Raw genomic sequence first — 13,296 nt, 5'->3', positions numbered from 1 at the left:
AGCTGACAGGGACAGAGAAAAAAAGCCACAGCCACTCTCAGGCTCTCTGGATGATTCCTCTATCTGATTCTGCACAGACAATAAAGGGTCAAAACAGTAGCACAACGCATGCACCAAAACCATTCTCTACACGGCTCCTAGGAAACCGACCTTGCCTTTGTGACATCTCACATGGATCTGTGACTTTCAACTTGAAGAGGTCACAGGGGGAAAAATAAATACATCATTATGCCTTGTGAAGTGGCTCTTGGGTCTCAGTGCTCTGTGGGCTCATGTGCATGTCACGATATTGAAGTGTCCTCTTGACTCCATCGAGATCTATTTATCCTCCTGTCATTACCCAAATGTTTCCATTAGATTTCTACCGTATCCTTCTTCCTAGTTTCCCTGCATCTCATTTTTCTCCCCATCAAATCCATGATCCACAGGGCAGCCTGGGTGATCATGATGTCCTACCCTTTATGAAACCCCTCTGGTGGCTTTGCCTTGTTCTAAGGCTAAAGCCTAAACCTGTGCCATCTGATGCAGCAGCCACTAGCCACAGCGAGCTGCAGAGCACATGAGCTGTGGCAAAGTCCATACTGCACTGAGCTGTAAACACAGACGTCTGATTTCAATGCTTTGGCAGACAAAGAGGTTATAAAATACTTACACATACTTTTATATTGTTACATGTTAAAATAATATTTTAATTTGGGTTAACTAAAAATTTCTTATTAAAATAAACTTTACCTGTTTCTTTGTACTTTTAATATGTAGCTGCTAGAAGATTTAAAACAACTCAGCACATGTAGCTCATATTATGTACCCATGGACAGCGCCCGTCTAAACCCTTTCACGTGGCTTGGCTTCATCTTAATTCCTTTTCGTACCTTCTGTTTTGGCCATGTGCTTTTCCTCTCCTTTGTTGAATTTATCACTGCCCTGTTTCTGGGCCTATGATAGGTGGTGGTTTCCCCCCCACCACCCTCTTTTACTAACTCTTACTCCTATTTCAGTGTGTCTTCTAAAACTCACTTTTTAGATGATACTGGCGCTAAGATGTCTGGCTAAGCTGCCCCTTCTTTGGGGTTCCAGTAGAATCTCTATAATTTCTCCTCTGTGAATTACAGCCACACTGCTTTGGATTTGCTTTTTTCTCTCTCTCTCTCTCTCTCTCACTTCCCTTGTAGAAGAAGAACGATCATTAACGACAAGTGGCAGTTATAGCAACTTCAACACCAAATGCCAACTTCACGCTCAGAAGAAAACACCACACCTCCTCCTTGTGGTTTTCGGTGCACTACACATTCAGAGAGACTTGTCTAGTAACAAACTATAGAAATGATCCCTAAAAGTATAGTCTTTGGATTTGCCTTTTCTAAAAAAGTCACCTACCTATTCCACTAAATTGCAAGCTCCAATAAGAAAGGGCTATGTTGGTCTTGTGCACCTTTGTGCCCCCGAATAGGAACTCAATAAACATTTGTTAAGCACATCAAGGCATCTCATTAAATAGGCAATGAATTGAGGTCCAGGGTAGGGAGACTTTTCATCCAAGGTCACATGGTGAGTTCCTGGCAAATCACCTCAGGCCAGTGCTATCTAGCAGGGACATTAATTTCTTCTTTAAATAATATATGACACTGGGAGATGTTGTAAGAATGCAGTGGACAGAGATGAGTGCTAGCTGGTTTAGTGAAATCCACCAAGGGGAAGACAGAGCCCACAACCTGCTGCAGAGGCATCCGTGATACCCAGCCTGAACCTTACAGGATCACGTTCCAGCTTGAGGACATTCTTTCCCAGCAACCCTAACTCAGATACTTCACTTCTGGCACCCCAGAAATCCCTGTCCCTGTTCCCCCAGGTGGACAGAAATGCCAAGCCCATGGAAATCTGAGCTATATATAGAAAGAGCAGATATATAGGACAAGCTGACTCAGGTCTTTGATGTGCTATGGGGAAATTGTCTACCTGGATTACAAACCAGAGGTCATTTCTTGAGATACTGGCATGACCATTCTTCATGTTGACATGTTTCTGAACAGAACAAAACAAGGAGAGCAATTTTTAGTCATAAGGCCTCAAGGGCTCTGGTATCATCCTTTACCATACTTGTGCTAGGAGAAAATGTGCTTGGTCCTAGCAGTACATAACTCAGTGTACTTGCAAGATGCTCCATGTCATAGGTCCTTTTGGAGAAATATTATAAAGAGAACTCTTGTTTCCTGGAGGATTTTCTACTATAATTCATTCTAACTTTTTCCCTAATTATATAACATAAATTCATTGAAGCATAGTTGGCAAACAGAAAAGCATAGAAAAGGAATATTTTCCCCGTAATTCCCACACCCCAAATATTCCCCCACCTATTTGAATTTCTTTTTACTGTTTAGGATTCACCGAGGGTACAAAGAATTAGGTTAGATAAAGTCCCTCTTATAAGTGTGTCCTGCCCCCAAGAGGTGTGCCATACATCATGATCTGCTGTCCTCTCCCTCCTCCTCTCTCCATGCTCCCTCAATCCCCTACCCACCCCTTGTATTAGCTCATCCACTGCCTTCATTCAATGAGGACATTGGATTCTTGCTTCTCCATTCTTGTGATGCTGTACTAAGAAGAATGTGTTTCACTTCCATCCAGGTTAATACAAAAGATGTTAAGTTTCCATCTTTCTTAATGACTAAATTGTATTCCATGGTATACATATACTACAGCTTGTTAAATTATTCCTGGGTTGGTGGACATTTGTTGTTTCCACAGTTTAGAGATTGTAAATTGAGCTGTGATAAACAGTCTAGTGTAAATGTCCTTATGATAAAAGGAATTTTTTTCTTCGGGGTAGATACCAAGTAATGGGATTGCAGGCTCAAATGGGAGGTCTAATTTGAATTCTTTGAGGATTCTATATACTACTTTCCAAAAAGGTTCTATTAGTTTGCAGTCCCACCAGGAGTGTAAAAATGTTCCCTTGTCTCTATATCCACACCAGCATCTGCAGCTTTGAGACTTTGTGATGTGGGCTATTCTCACTGGGTTAGGTGATATCTTGGGGTAGTTTTGATTTGCATTTCTCTGATGATTAGGGATGATGAACATTTTTTCATGTCTGTTAGCCATTCATCTGTCTTCTTTAGAGAAGGTTGTACTTATGTCTCTTGCCCAGTGATGAATGGGATTCTTGGGTCTTTTTTTGTGGATTCATTTGAGTTCTCTATAGATCCTAGTTATTAAGATTTTGTCAGGTTCATAATATGCAAATACCTTTCCCACTCTGAACGCTGTCTCTTTGCTTTAGTTGTTGTTTCCTTAGCTGTACAGAGACTTTTCAGTTTAATTAAACCCATTTGTTTATTTTTGTTGTCGTTGCAATTGCCACGGAAGTCTTCATGAAATCTTACCCCAGGCTGATATCTGCAAGTGTTTTCCTCACACTTTCTTCGAGGATTTTTATTGTTTCATGCCTTTGATTTAAATCTTTTATCCATCTTGAATCAATTTTTGTAAATAGTGAGAGGTGTGGGTCCAGTTTCACTCTTTTACATGTGGTTATCCAGTTCTCCCAGCACCATTTATTGAATAGGGATTCTTTTCCCTAATGTATGTTCTTGTTGGTTTATCAAAGATCAGGTGGCTATAAGATGTTAGTTTCATCTCACGATTTTCTATTCAGTCCCAAATGTCAAAGTCTCTTTTCTGTGTGCCATTAATAGTATTTTTTTCCTATATATGCCATGCACATTTCCCTATGTCAGTAAGTACTCTTCACTGATATGATTTTTATTGCCTACTTAATATTGCAATACATTTAAACCCTTCCAATAATCCTCTGTTATTGAACATTTAAACTGTTTCTAATGTTTTCAGCTTTACTATATAAATCACTCTATAGGGAATTCCTTTATGCACATATCTCTGGTTATTTCCAAAGGATAAATTTGTAGAAGTGGAATTGCTTACTAAAGATGATGAACATTTTTAAGGATTTTGGTATCTATTTTTAATTAGCCTCCTAAAAGTTTTAGCACAGACTGGTTTTCAAAGTTCCCAAGTGATTGTTGTACATCAGTCCTCTCATTTTGGAAGCTGTACCATCTGCTCTCATGAAATTTATTTCTCATTATATTGATGATACACTCAGAAGGAAAGAAATTTTTTTTAAAAGTTGAAAGGAAATAAATTCTAGCTCCCCAAATCATATTGATGCCCATCTATGTCTACTTTTCCCTGGATCCTTAGAGGTGGCAATTTCCAAAATGCTCCAGGAGAAAACAGTTCTGTGGTCATATAGGTTTGAGCAACACTGTATCCTTCATCTCTATGTTGATCCTGAAAAGTCCTCTGGTAAATCTGACCAGGTTCGACTCTGTTTCAATAGATGTTTCTTTCCCTAGGTTATTTGGCCACTGAACTCTTAAAAAAAAATCTGAACCTACAAATATTTCATCGTACATAATTGAGTAACACTGGCCTCGCCTGAGCTGTAGGTGGTCCATTGCAGGGGCTGAAAGTAGTTTTCTTTTAAGTCCAAATGTACTTATCCACAGGTGAGAAAGCCAGATCAGTTTGATTTCTTTTGTTCATAATTACATGACAAAGCAGGACTCTTTGACACCAGGCCTTAAGGAATTTTCCAGTTATCCAAGGTCATTTTCTGATGAACTAAGACTAGAATTAATGCTTTACTCCCAGAGCTCTTTTCTGTGTTCCTTCCCCTAGTCAAACAGGTTCACTTATGGCTGTGTAACTGCAAATGGGATGATACCCTATGACTCACCTTTATGTGTGAGGGTGCAAAGCCCTTACTGTTACTTGAGTAATTTCTGTCCCCACTACTTTAAGACTCAAATAGAAATAAATTCAAAACATGCTTGTTAAAAACCTCTCTTAGACCAAGTTTTCTTGGAACCGAAAACATCAATTTGATATAAAAATGAAGCAGATTGTTGCCCAGTGTGTCTGTGTTTCTCAATATCATAGTTCTGCCTGCCACCATGACTTTTTTAATATCATATATTTAGCATTTTTTCTTAAATTTAATCTAGGTTTTCCTTCTATATCTTCTTTAGCTTGTCCTCAACAACAACAGCAAAAATCCACGAAAGTATAGATTGGCAGTTTTATCTTTTTCTAGTATAGTAAAATAAAGGCATAACTATTCAAATAAAACAATGTTTGCTGATGGGCCACTTAAAATTATCTCAAGTCTTTCTGGAAAGGGTCAGATAGTAAATATTTTAAGGTTTGTAGGCCAGGCATTCTATGTCACAACTACTCGACTTTGTTCCATGCAAAAACAACTATAGACAACATGTATTCAATAAAACTTTGTATTTACAAAGACAGGAGGAGGGCTAGATTTAGCTTATGGGCTATAGTTAGCCAATCTCTGCTGTACATGAAATGAAGAATTTATTGATGTAAAAAGAAAAGTGATTATATGGGTTCATTTTAGGCATAATATCAATTCAACAATTGAATAAGCTTCTTATTTATATTCCATTTTCTTATATGGTCTTAATTTCAATCTATGTGTCTCAGATTTTAGGATCAAATTCATCACCCTGATTCTCATAAGATTAGTATTAAAATTAAAACCAGGAACTAGCCTTTGCAGCAAAAGAATGGTTATCTTGAGACAATCTACTAAGCTCCCCTCACCTTTCTAATAAACTTTACAAAAATGCCCTGCTCAGTGATTTTACCCTTGCAATATTATTCTTCATGGGAGGGGGGAAAGAACCAAAGCACAAGCCAAGCAAGCCAGGCTCCTAAATTATTGACACATTAAAATTTAAAATGTTAATTAACAGAGGCTCTAATCTAAGAGAAGAAAGTTTGCCATTAATTCCCAACCTGCTGAATCTAGACTCCTATACATCTGTTGTTTGACTGAGTTGTTCCAGGGTTTACCCAAGTGACCTCAAGATTTATAAGCGCTCCTAAGCTCAGAACTTCCTAAGTATTACAGAGCACAAGGCTCACCTCTGCCAGGCTTGTGCTTGGCCCACATCATTGACTTTTGTAGAGAGGAAGAATATATGTGCTTTTATAAATATGATAAGCTGATTTTCACTCATAGCTCACTGTTTTCTATCCTATAATTTCACATATAATAATATGTCTAAATAGCACTGTTCATGATTACAAAGCTTTTCCAAAAATATGGTCCCGTTAAAGTCTGTAGGTAATTTGGGGACTGGGAGATCTTATACACATTTTATAGATGGGGAACCTACTGATGAACTGCCAGCCACATTTTAGAGAAAACCCTGGAGACTTGCTAGCCAGCTCCAACCTGTTAGATGGGGATTGCCAAGTGCTCTCCCTGGTGACTCTTCCCACTCAGCTCAGCCACATTCTGCTCATCATCCCTGGTCATACCCTTAAACCAGCCTCCATCTACCATGGGAATTCCAAGGGAACTCATTTAAGGGAACCTGTCTTGAGTCAAAATCAACCCATCTCTATTACTGAAACACACACCAAAGTAGCTTAACCAGTAAAGTCAACTCTTCTCTTCTAGTTGAACTCATATTTCCTAATTTAATGTCTACTATTCTTCCACACTGTACCTGCTTCTGATATATAGAGGAATTCAAGTAAACTAGTATTGGCAGAATTGCTAAGTTGAATTTAAGTTACAAAGGGTAGGGTAATTAGAGAATTAAAAGTGGGAATTTTACAAGGATGTACATTTTGATGAGTCCTTTTTTTTCTTAAATTTCCAAAGCCTTTCAATAAGTTCACTCTGAATCTGATAATATTATAACTTAAAGTCACCTTCAAAATCAACCTTGTTCAATTCCCATATTCAGTGGATAGTAAACACAGGAGAAATTTGACCAAGATAGTGATAAAAAAATAGTAAGCATAGTTATTTCTTTAATACTTCCTGTGTGCCAGATACTATACAAAATGCTACAAATACATATGGCAGATGGATTCTCACTCCAGTTTACAAATAAAGCAAGGAGGCTTAGAGAGCCAGTGTGTGGGGACAGATGACCTCTCTCCAGTGCTACCATTATAGAATGGTTCTTCTCGAAAGTAAGGACCAAATACCTGATGAGAATGTCACTATATTACACTGAGAAGGGTTTCTCACCTCTTCATTCTTCCTCTCATATCCCATAACCCCAGTCTAGTTATAAGGAAAATGTCAGACAAACACAAATCTAAATTGAGGGACAGTCTACAAAGCGTCTGACCAATACGTCTCAAAACCGTCAAGGTCATCAAATACAAGAATGATCTGACAGTCTGAAAAATTACCATGGATCAGAAGAGGGCCTCTGAGGAGACATGACAACTAAATGTAACATGAAATCTTGGAAGTAGAGGAAAACTAATGAAATCTGAACAAAGTGTGGAGTTGGCCAACGTTGATTCCTTGCTTGTAACAAATGCACCACAGCAGTATAAGATCTTAACTACAGGTGGATCTGGAAGAGGAGTGTATGGGGACTCCTTGTACTCTCCCTGCAATATTTCTGGAAATCCACAACTATTTTAAAATTTAAAAGTTTGTTTAGTTTTTTTAAAAGGGCAAAGCCTGACTAGGGTTTAGGAGTTTGATCTCTGTAGGAATCATTGGCATGAATTTGTGTGATGGAAATTGGTATTAGGGATATAACAAATTAAGTCAAGTTCAGCAAGGTACTATGGGAAAGTGGCCTTGTGGAGAGCATTTGCGTTTGAGCATGGTGGGTAGGGAACCCCTTGGCTGGGCCTGTGGTTGCAGAAGCTTCAGCATGTGTTGTAGGGAGCAAACTGCAGCTTCACGTCCATTAGCATCTACTCAGTGCCAGACCCTATGCCAGACATTGTCTGAAAAATTCTGACATAAGAGAGATGCCACCTTCTCTCAAAGAACTGGCAGTCTAGTTGTGATGGAGAGGAGCGTGGAGAAAGGAAAACTACCACAGTGAGACCTTAATGCACATTCCTGCTTGGTTTTCCTTTGTTTGCAAAATCAGAATGGGTACTTCCTAATTTTTTAGAGCATCTTTCAGATTGACTCTGGACTGAATGTAAATTCCTTTTTATTTTATTTGAATAACATGTCTTTCTCTTGAGAAAGAATGACAACACAGAGACATTTTCTTAAGCATTTCCTCTTTAGGAGTAGCCTGCCCAGAATTCTGACCTCCTGTGATGGTACATCTGAGCATGGGTACACATTACAGCAGCACAGGACCTCAGGACCCACCTCTGTAAACACACATTTAACCAGTCTTGAGTGAGGCCCAGGTACTGACATTTTTAAAAACTTCCCCAGTGATTCAAATGGGCAGCCAGGATTAAAATACCACTGAGCAGGCATTTTGCCCAGAAAGAGCAAGTTACTAAGAGTACCTCTGAGCGAGTTCCACTAAGAGGGAAAAGGAGCAGCTGCACTGGGGCTGCACAAGGGGTTTTGTCTTAAACACAGGCTCCTGCTGCCCCAGGTGGGCAGATTCCTTCCAGGAAACAACCCATAAAGACGACACAGAGGTTAGAGGGGATGCTTGAAAACTGCCCATCTCACCTTTCCTAACCATGAGGCTTTTCAGAATAACCTTTGGGGACCACTCTGGCTGTAATTATCAGCACATCCATTGCTCAGCAAATTTCTGGTATTCCCTGCTTTTCTTGCCTTGAAGATTTCAGAGGACTCGATTAGAGCCAGCCCCATGCCTAAGTGGATATTTGTCTGTTATGTACCCAAAAGGTGTGTGAACAACCAGCCTTGTCAGCTAAAAAGGAGGCTGACTTCATGCATTTAAAATGAATATTGACTGAGAAAGAAAGGGGTAGGGGGGAAAAATCAAAATTAGAAAAAAATGGCTGACTCAGGCCAATCTCAATGCATACACTGTGAAATAACATCATTAAGAGAGTTTGACCACGGGTTGGAATTATGCAAGAACCTCTTTCAGCAAATCCTCAGGTGTTTTGGGAAATTACTCCAGAAACTTCTGTGTTATAATGTCAAGATGTACTAGAAGGTCACCTGAGAAGGTACACATCAATTCAGAATACTTAAAATAGAGACTGTCACCACCAGAAAAAAATGAATGTTACATTTTTTGAGATTTAATGAACTGATAACCTCCCTACGCATTTGAGTGGGACAGGTCTGAGATCAAATCCCAGCTCCTCTACTGGGTAATTTATTTAGTTTCTCTGAGCCTCAGTTAACTGTATCTGTAAAATGGGATTAACCATGTTTTATGGACTGGTTAAGAGGATTAAATGAGATAGTTTGGTGCACAGAAATAAGTAACTTAGTTCCAAATGACATAAATTGGAAGCAGCAAGGATGTTGAAGGCTGCCTATCTTACCTTTACTAATAACAAAGCTTTTCAGAATAGCATTTGGGGATCAAGCTATTTCAGACTCTGGCCCCTAGCCCCATCCCTTTCTGTTTTACCTCTATCTCTCTTCTTGGCAGGGGTACAGTAGTGATGGACAACACAGTCACCATGATAGGTGCTGCTGGGCTGGTGGCTAGGAAGTTGACTGGACCCAGGATTTCCAGAGAGGACAAAGGAAGCCATATAACTTGAGAAGAGCATGAGTGAATAGCAAAATACTGCATCTGATTGGCACTTAATGGTCATCAATAGGCCTCTCCCCATTGTCTCCCAAGGAAAAAATTGGAAACCTGCTGAACTCGTGCCTCACCTTCCTCTCTCTGCACCTAGCCAGCCAGCCAGTGTGGTTGTTGCAGTCTCAGGAGTCTCCTTTTCCAAGTCTGCCTTCCTCAAGCACATTTCAGACTGCGTGACTTGCTCTTTGCAGTGGTCCTAAAGGCCTTCTTTCCCCCTGCGGGAATTATGCTGAGGTTCTCATCCATCCCTTACCCTCACCCTTCTCCTGCATTCCTGTAGCCAAACCTAACTACTTAGTGTTCTCTAAACACCTTGCAGCACTCTCTTTTCTGTGTGTGTAAACTCATCCTGCTAATCCTTCTGCCACCTCCTTCCCATGAACCTGAAAGTAGTACTTCCTTAGTTGTTAGGAACAGGGGCTCTAGATTCAAATCCTGGCTCAACCTTATAAGATATGTCTTCTTTGGCAAGTTATTGAACTTCTCTTAGCCTTGTAAATAAAATAGGGATGATAATGATACTTAATTCATGGGGTGGGGGTGAGGATTAAATAAATGAGATGGTGTAAGGCACCTGTTTAGCATAAGTCTGGCATTCTGGAGGCACTTTGCAAGTGTTAGCTGCTATGATTATTGGTGATTCCTCCTGATTATTTTTACTATTGCCTATTTAATCAAATGTATCATTAAATATCACTTCTTCCAGAAGACCTCCTGATAACCCCTCTTCCCCAGAGAAGTAATTTCTCCTCCTTTTATGCCCCCTTGACATTTCACAGATATCTCATGATCTCTCCATTCAGCACATGTATTTGTGTCTTTGTCTGATTCTTTCATTTGGAATATGAATTAATTGGTCATGGGATATTATCTTGGTAATCTTTGAATCCACAAGGGCACTCATCCCAGAGAAAGTAATAACCAAGTGTTTGTGGAATTTAAATAATTTGTAAGAATAACAATACTAGATAACCTTGAATGTGATAATTGAAGCAGCTTAAAAGCACAGGGTCAAGTCAGAGGAAATACTCCATACATGTTAGCTGTTATTGCCATTTATTGCTTACTGTGGTATTTCATGCATTATCCAGAGACAACATCCATTATCCAGAGACAACAGCTCTATCACACAAGCTCTAGCAATTCTCCTATTTCACAGTTGAAACAGAGCTGAAGCACAAAGAAAATGAAGTAATTTGCCCAACTTCCCATAGCTGGTGCAGGACAAAACCAGAAAAAGGATCTCTCAAGGTCCCTCTATATTCAGAGGTCTTGATCTTAAGCAATGAGGGGGAACGTCAGCTTTTATGCCCAAGTAGCAGATGGGAAAACTGCCAAACTGTGAACTGATACTGTTTTGACTACTCCTAGGGGTTATTTATAGAAAGGGGAGGAGGCCCATAGATGAAAGCAATTTAAACCTTGACTTGTGTCAAACTCAAGTAAAAATCAGTTAGATTTTAGCAAAACACTGATCAAAGTGCCAAAAATGGTTTAATTTTTTAAAACCACATGTAACTTCTTTTAATTCACTTGACTGGTCAAGCCAGTACAAACAGTAAAAGCAGTTTGTACAATGAAAAACATCCATGCCCTCACTGTGGTTGTTGGGCCAAATTGGCCAGCCAAATGGATGGTTAAAATTGTCCACCAGGTACGGATGGAGTCTCCAAAGGAAATGCTAAAAGAAGTCATTAACAAGATACTTTAACATCTGTGAACTTTTAGAGTATACCAAGGTACTGGCCAAAGAAACTAGGGCTAAGAAGATACAACGGAGTGGGGAGAACATTTCATTTCATAGTTGAAATAGGGAGCCTGAAGACCTTCCCAGAGAGCCATGACTGGGCCCGTCTTCCTTTTTTCTAAAATTCCAAGGTGTGCATCTAGTGGTGTAGCCTGTGTGGCTTTAATGGACTTGTTGGTAAAGGGGAGGCCTCAAGTCTCATGAAATAAATAACTGTGAGTTATTTATGTAATTCTGGAAGATAATATATGGTAAAGGGGATGGTTCCTCTGGGCTCAAGAAACAGATGACTCCAGAACATGCTCTCATTCAGATCCTCTAGGTGTCTTGAATATTGGGAGCAGCTTTTTCAGTGAATTCAAAAACATACACATGCATATATAAACTATAACTTAGGAATTCAAGACAGTTTTGCCATGAAACAAACTACATGTAGCATTGAATCGTCAATAGCACTGTTCATTGGCAAGTAACACAGCATCCAGAGCCCTGTGAGATGTTGTGCATTCAACAAACTCTTTGTAGAAACAGAAAAGCTTTCTAGGTTCAAGAAGGCACATGAGAGGTTCTGGCTCCAAGAGGCAAGAAAGACCAAGAATGACTTGATCTTAGAAGCCAAGATCAGGGGAAGGGAATGGAGAGGCTGGGTTCCTGCTAACTCAGCCATGTAGTTCATGCATGTCATACTTGGGAGAGGGGAAGATGCTACTGAAGAAAACTACTTTCACCCAAGGTTATAAAACTAGACACTCAGTTACTGGTGATTTTTCAAAATCTCAGTTAGACCCAAATAGATAGATGATAAATGGGAGGACAGATAGGTAGACATGTAGATAGATAGATAGATAGATAGATACATACATACATAAAAGCAAAGGGTGGAATAAAGACCTGTTTAGAAAAGGGAGCAAGCCTGAAAGAAGAAACCATTAGAAAAGCTACTCTACTGATGTTACTGCTAAATCTGTCTTTAATGAAAGAAATGAAAAAAATAAATTTAGTCAATTAGAAAGTAATGAAGACCGTAAAAATGACTATTGATGAAAGGCTGGTGAGAGAATTCTTGAGTAATTTGACCATAGAACAACTGGTCAGGGTAGTATGCCTCTTAGGAGATTAAAGGGGTTGGTACCATGCCTACTCAATTTTTAGCAGTGATTTCTTCACTTAGCAAGCAGGATTGTGATCTGAGATGAATCCTGAACCCAACAAATGAGGGTTCCAACCTCCAAAACCAGGGAGAGGTCCCTTAATGGAGATTATTCAGTCCAGGCATGACTGGTAGCTGTCAGGGGGCTGGGCTTGAAGGAAGGATATCCTAAACCAAAAACACGAAATAAAATTGCAAGGGAGAGGCCATAGTCTATTAACATAAAATTATGGTATATTCCCCAGTTTTATGATCAGATTATTGGGAAATAGCATAAGTCATTCTGGAAAAATAGTTCTTCCTTTAGGTTATCAAGGGGGAGGCAGAATATCACCTTCTTATCAAAGTGAAAGATGAGGACATAATTTCTTGTGTATCTATCAGGAAAAAAAAATAGAGATGAACTTTTATAAGACTGATATTCCATGAATGCATACTTGCCAAACCAAAATGTGTACGTGTGTGTATTTATGCACATGCACACAAATCACATTTAGTGGGGGATGGGACTTTGAAAGAACCTGGGTGGTCACTTCCTGACAGTTGCAGAATATGCGTAATGAATGTAGGCTTGGTAAGTGAAGACAGGTGTTGTTCTAGGACTTAGTCTGATTTGGAGCCCATGAGAACTCAAAAATATCATCCAGACCATTAATCCAGGTTGTGGAGAGAGAGGCATACTCTTAAACATTGTTGGTGGGACTGCAAACTAATACAGCCTCTTTGGAAAGAAGTATGGAGAATCCTCAAAGATCTCAAATTAGATCTACTATTTGACCCCACAATACCACTACTAGGCATCTACCCAGAAGAAAAAAAAA

The 13,296-nt window shown here is 39.5% G+C and overlaps 1 pseudogene; it reads right to left on the bottom strand.

Moving 5' to 3' along the window:
- Nucleotides 1-1,116: 1,116 nt before the first annotated feature.
- On the bottom strand, nt 1,117-1,346 carry LOC111727273 (annotated as a pseudogene).
- Nucleotides 1,347-13,296: the final 11,950 nt, after the last annotated feature.

Source organism: Otolemur garnettii, unplaced genomic scaffold (assembly GCF_000181295.1).
Source record: "Otolemur garnettii isolate 467f Iridium unplaced genomic scaffold, OtoGar3 scaffold00003, whole genome shotgun sequence".
NCBI lineage: Eukaryota > Metazoa > Chordata > Mammalia > Primates > Galagidae > Otolemur > Otolemur garnettii.
The sequence above is the reverse complement of the archived record's forward strand: the minus strand, read 5'-3'. Positions and strand labels throughout refer to the sequence as shown.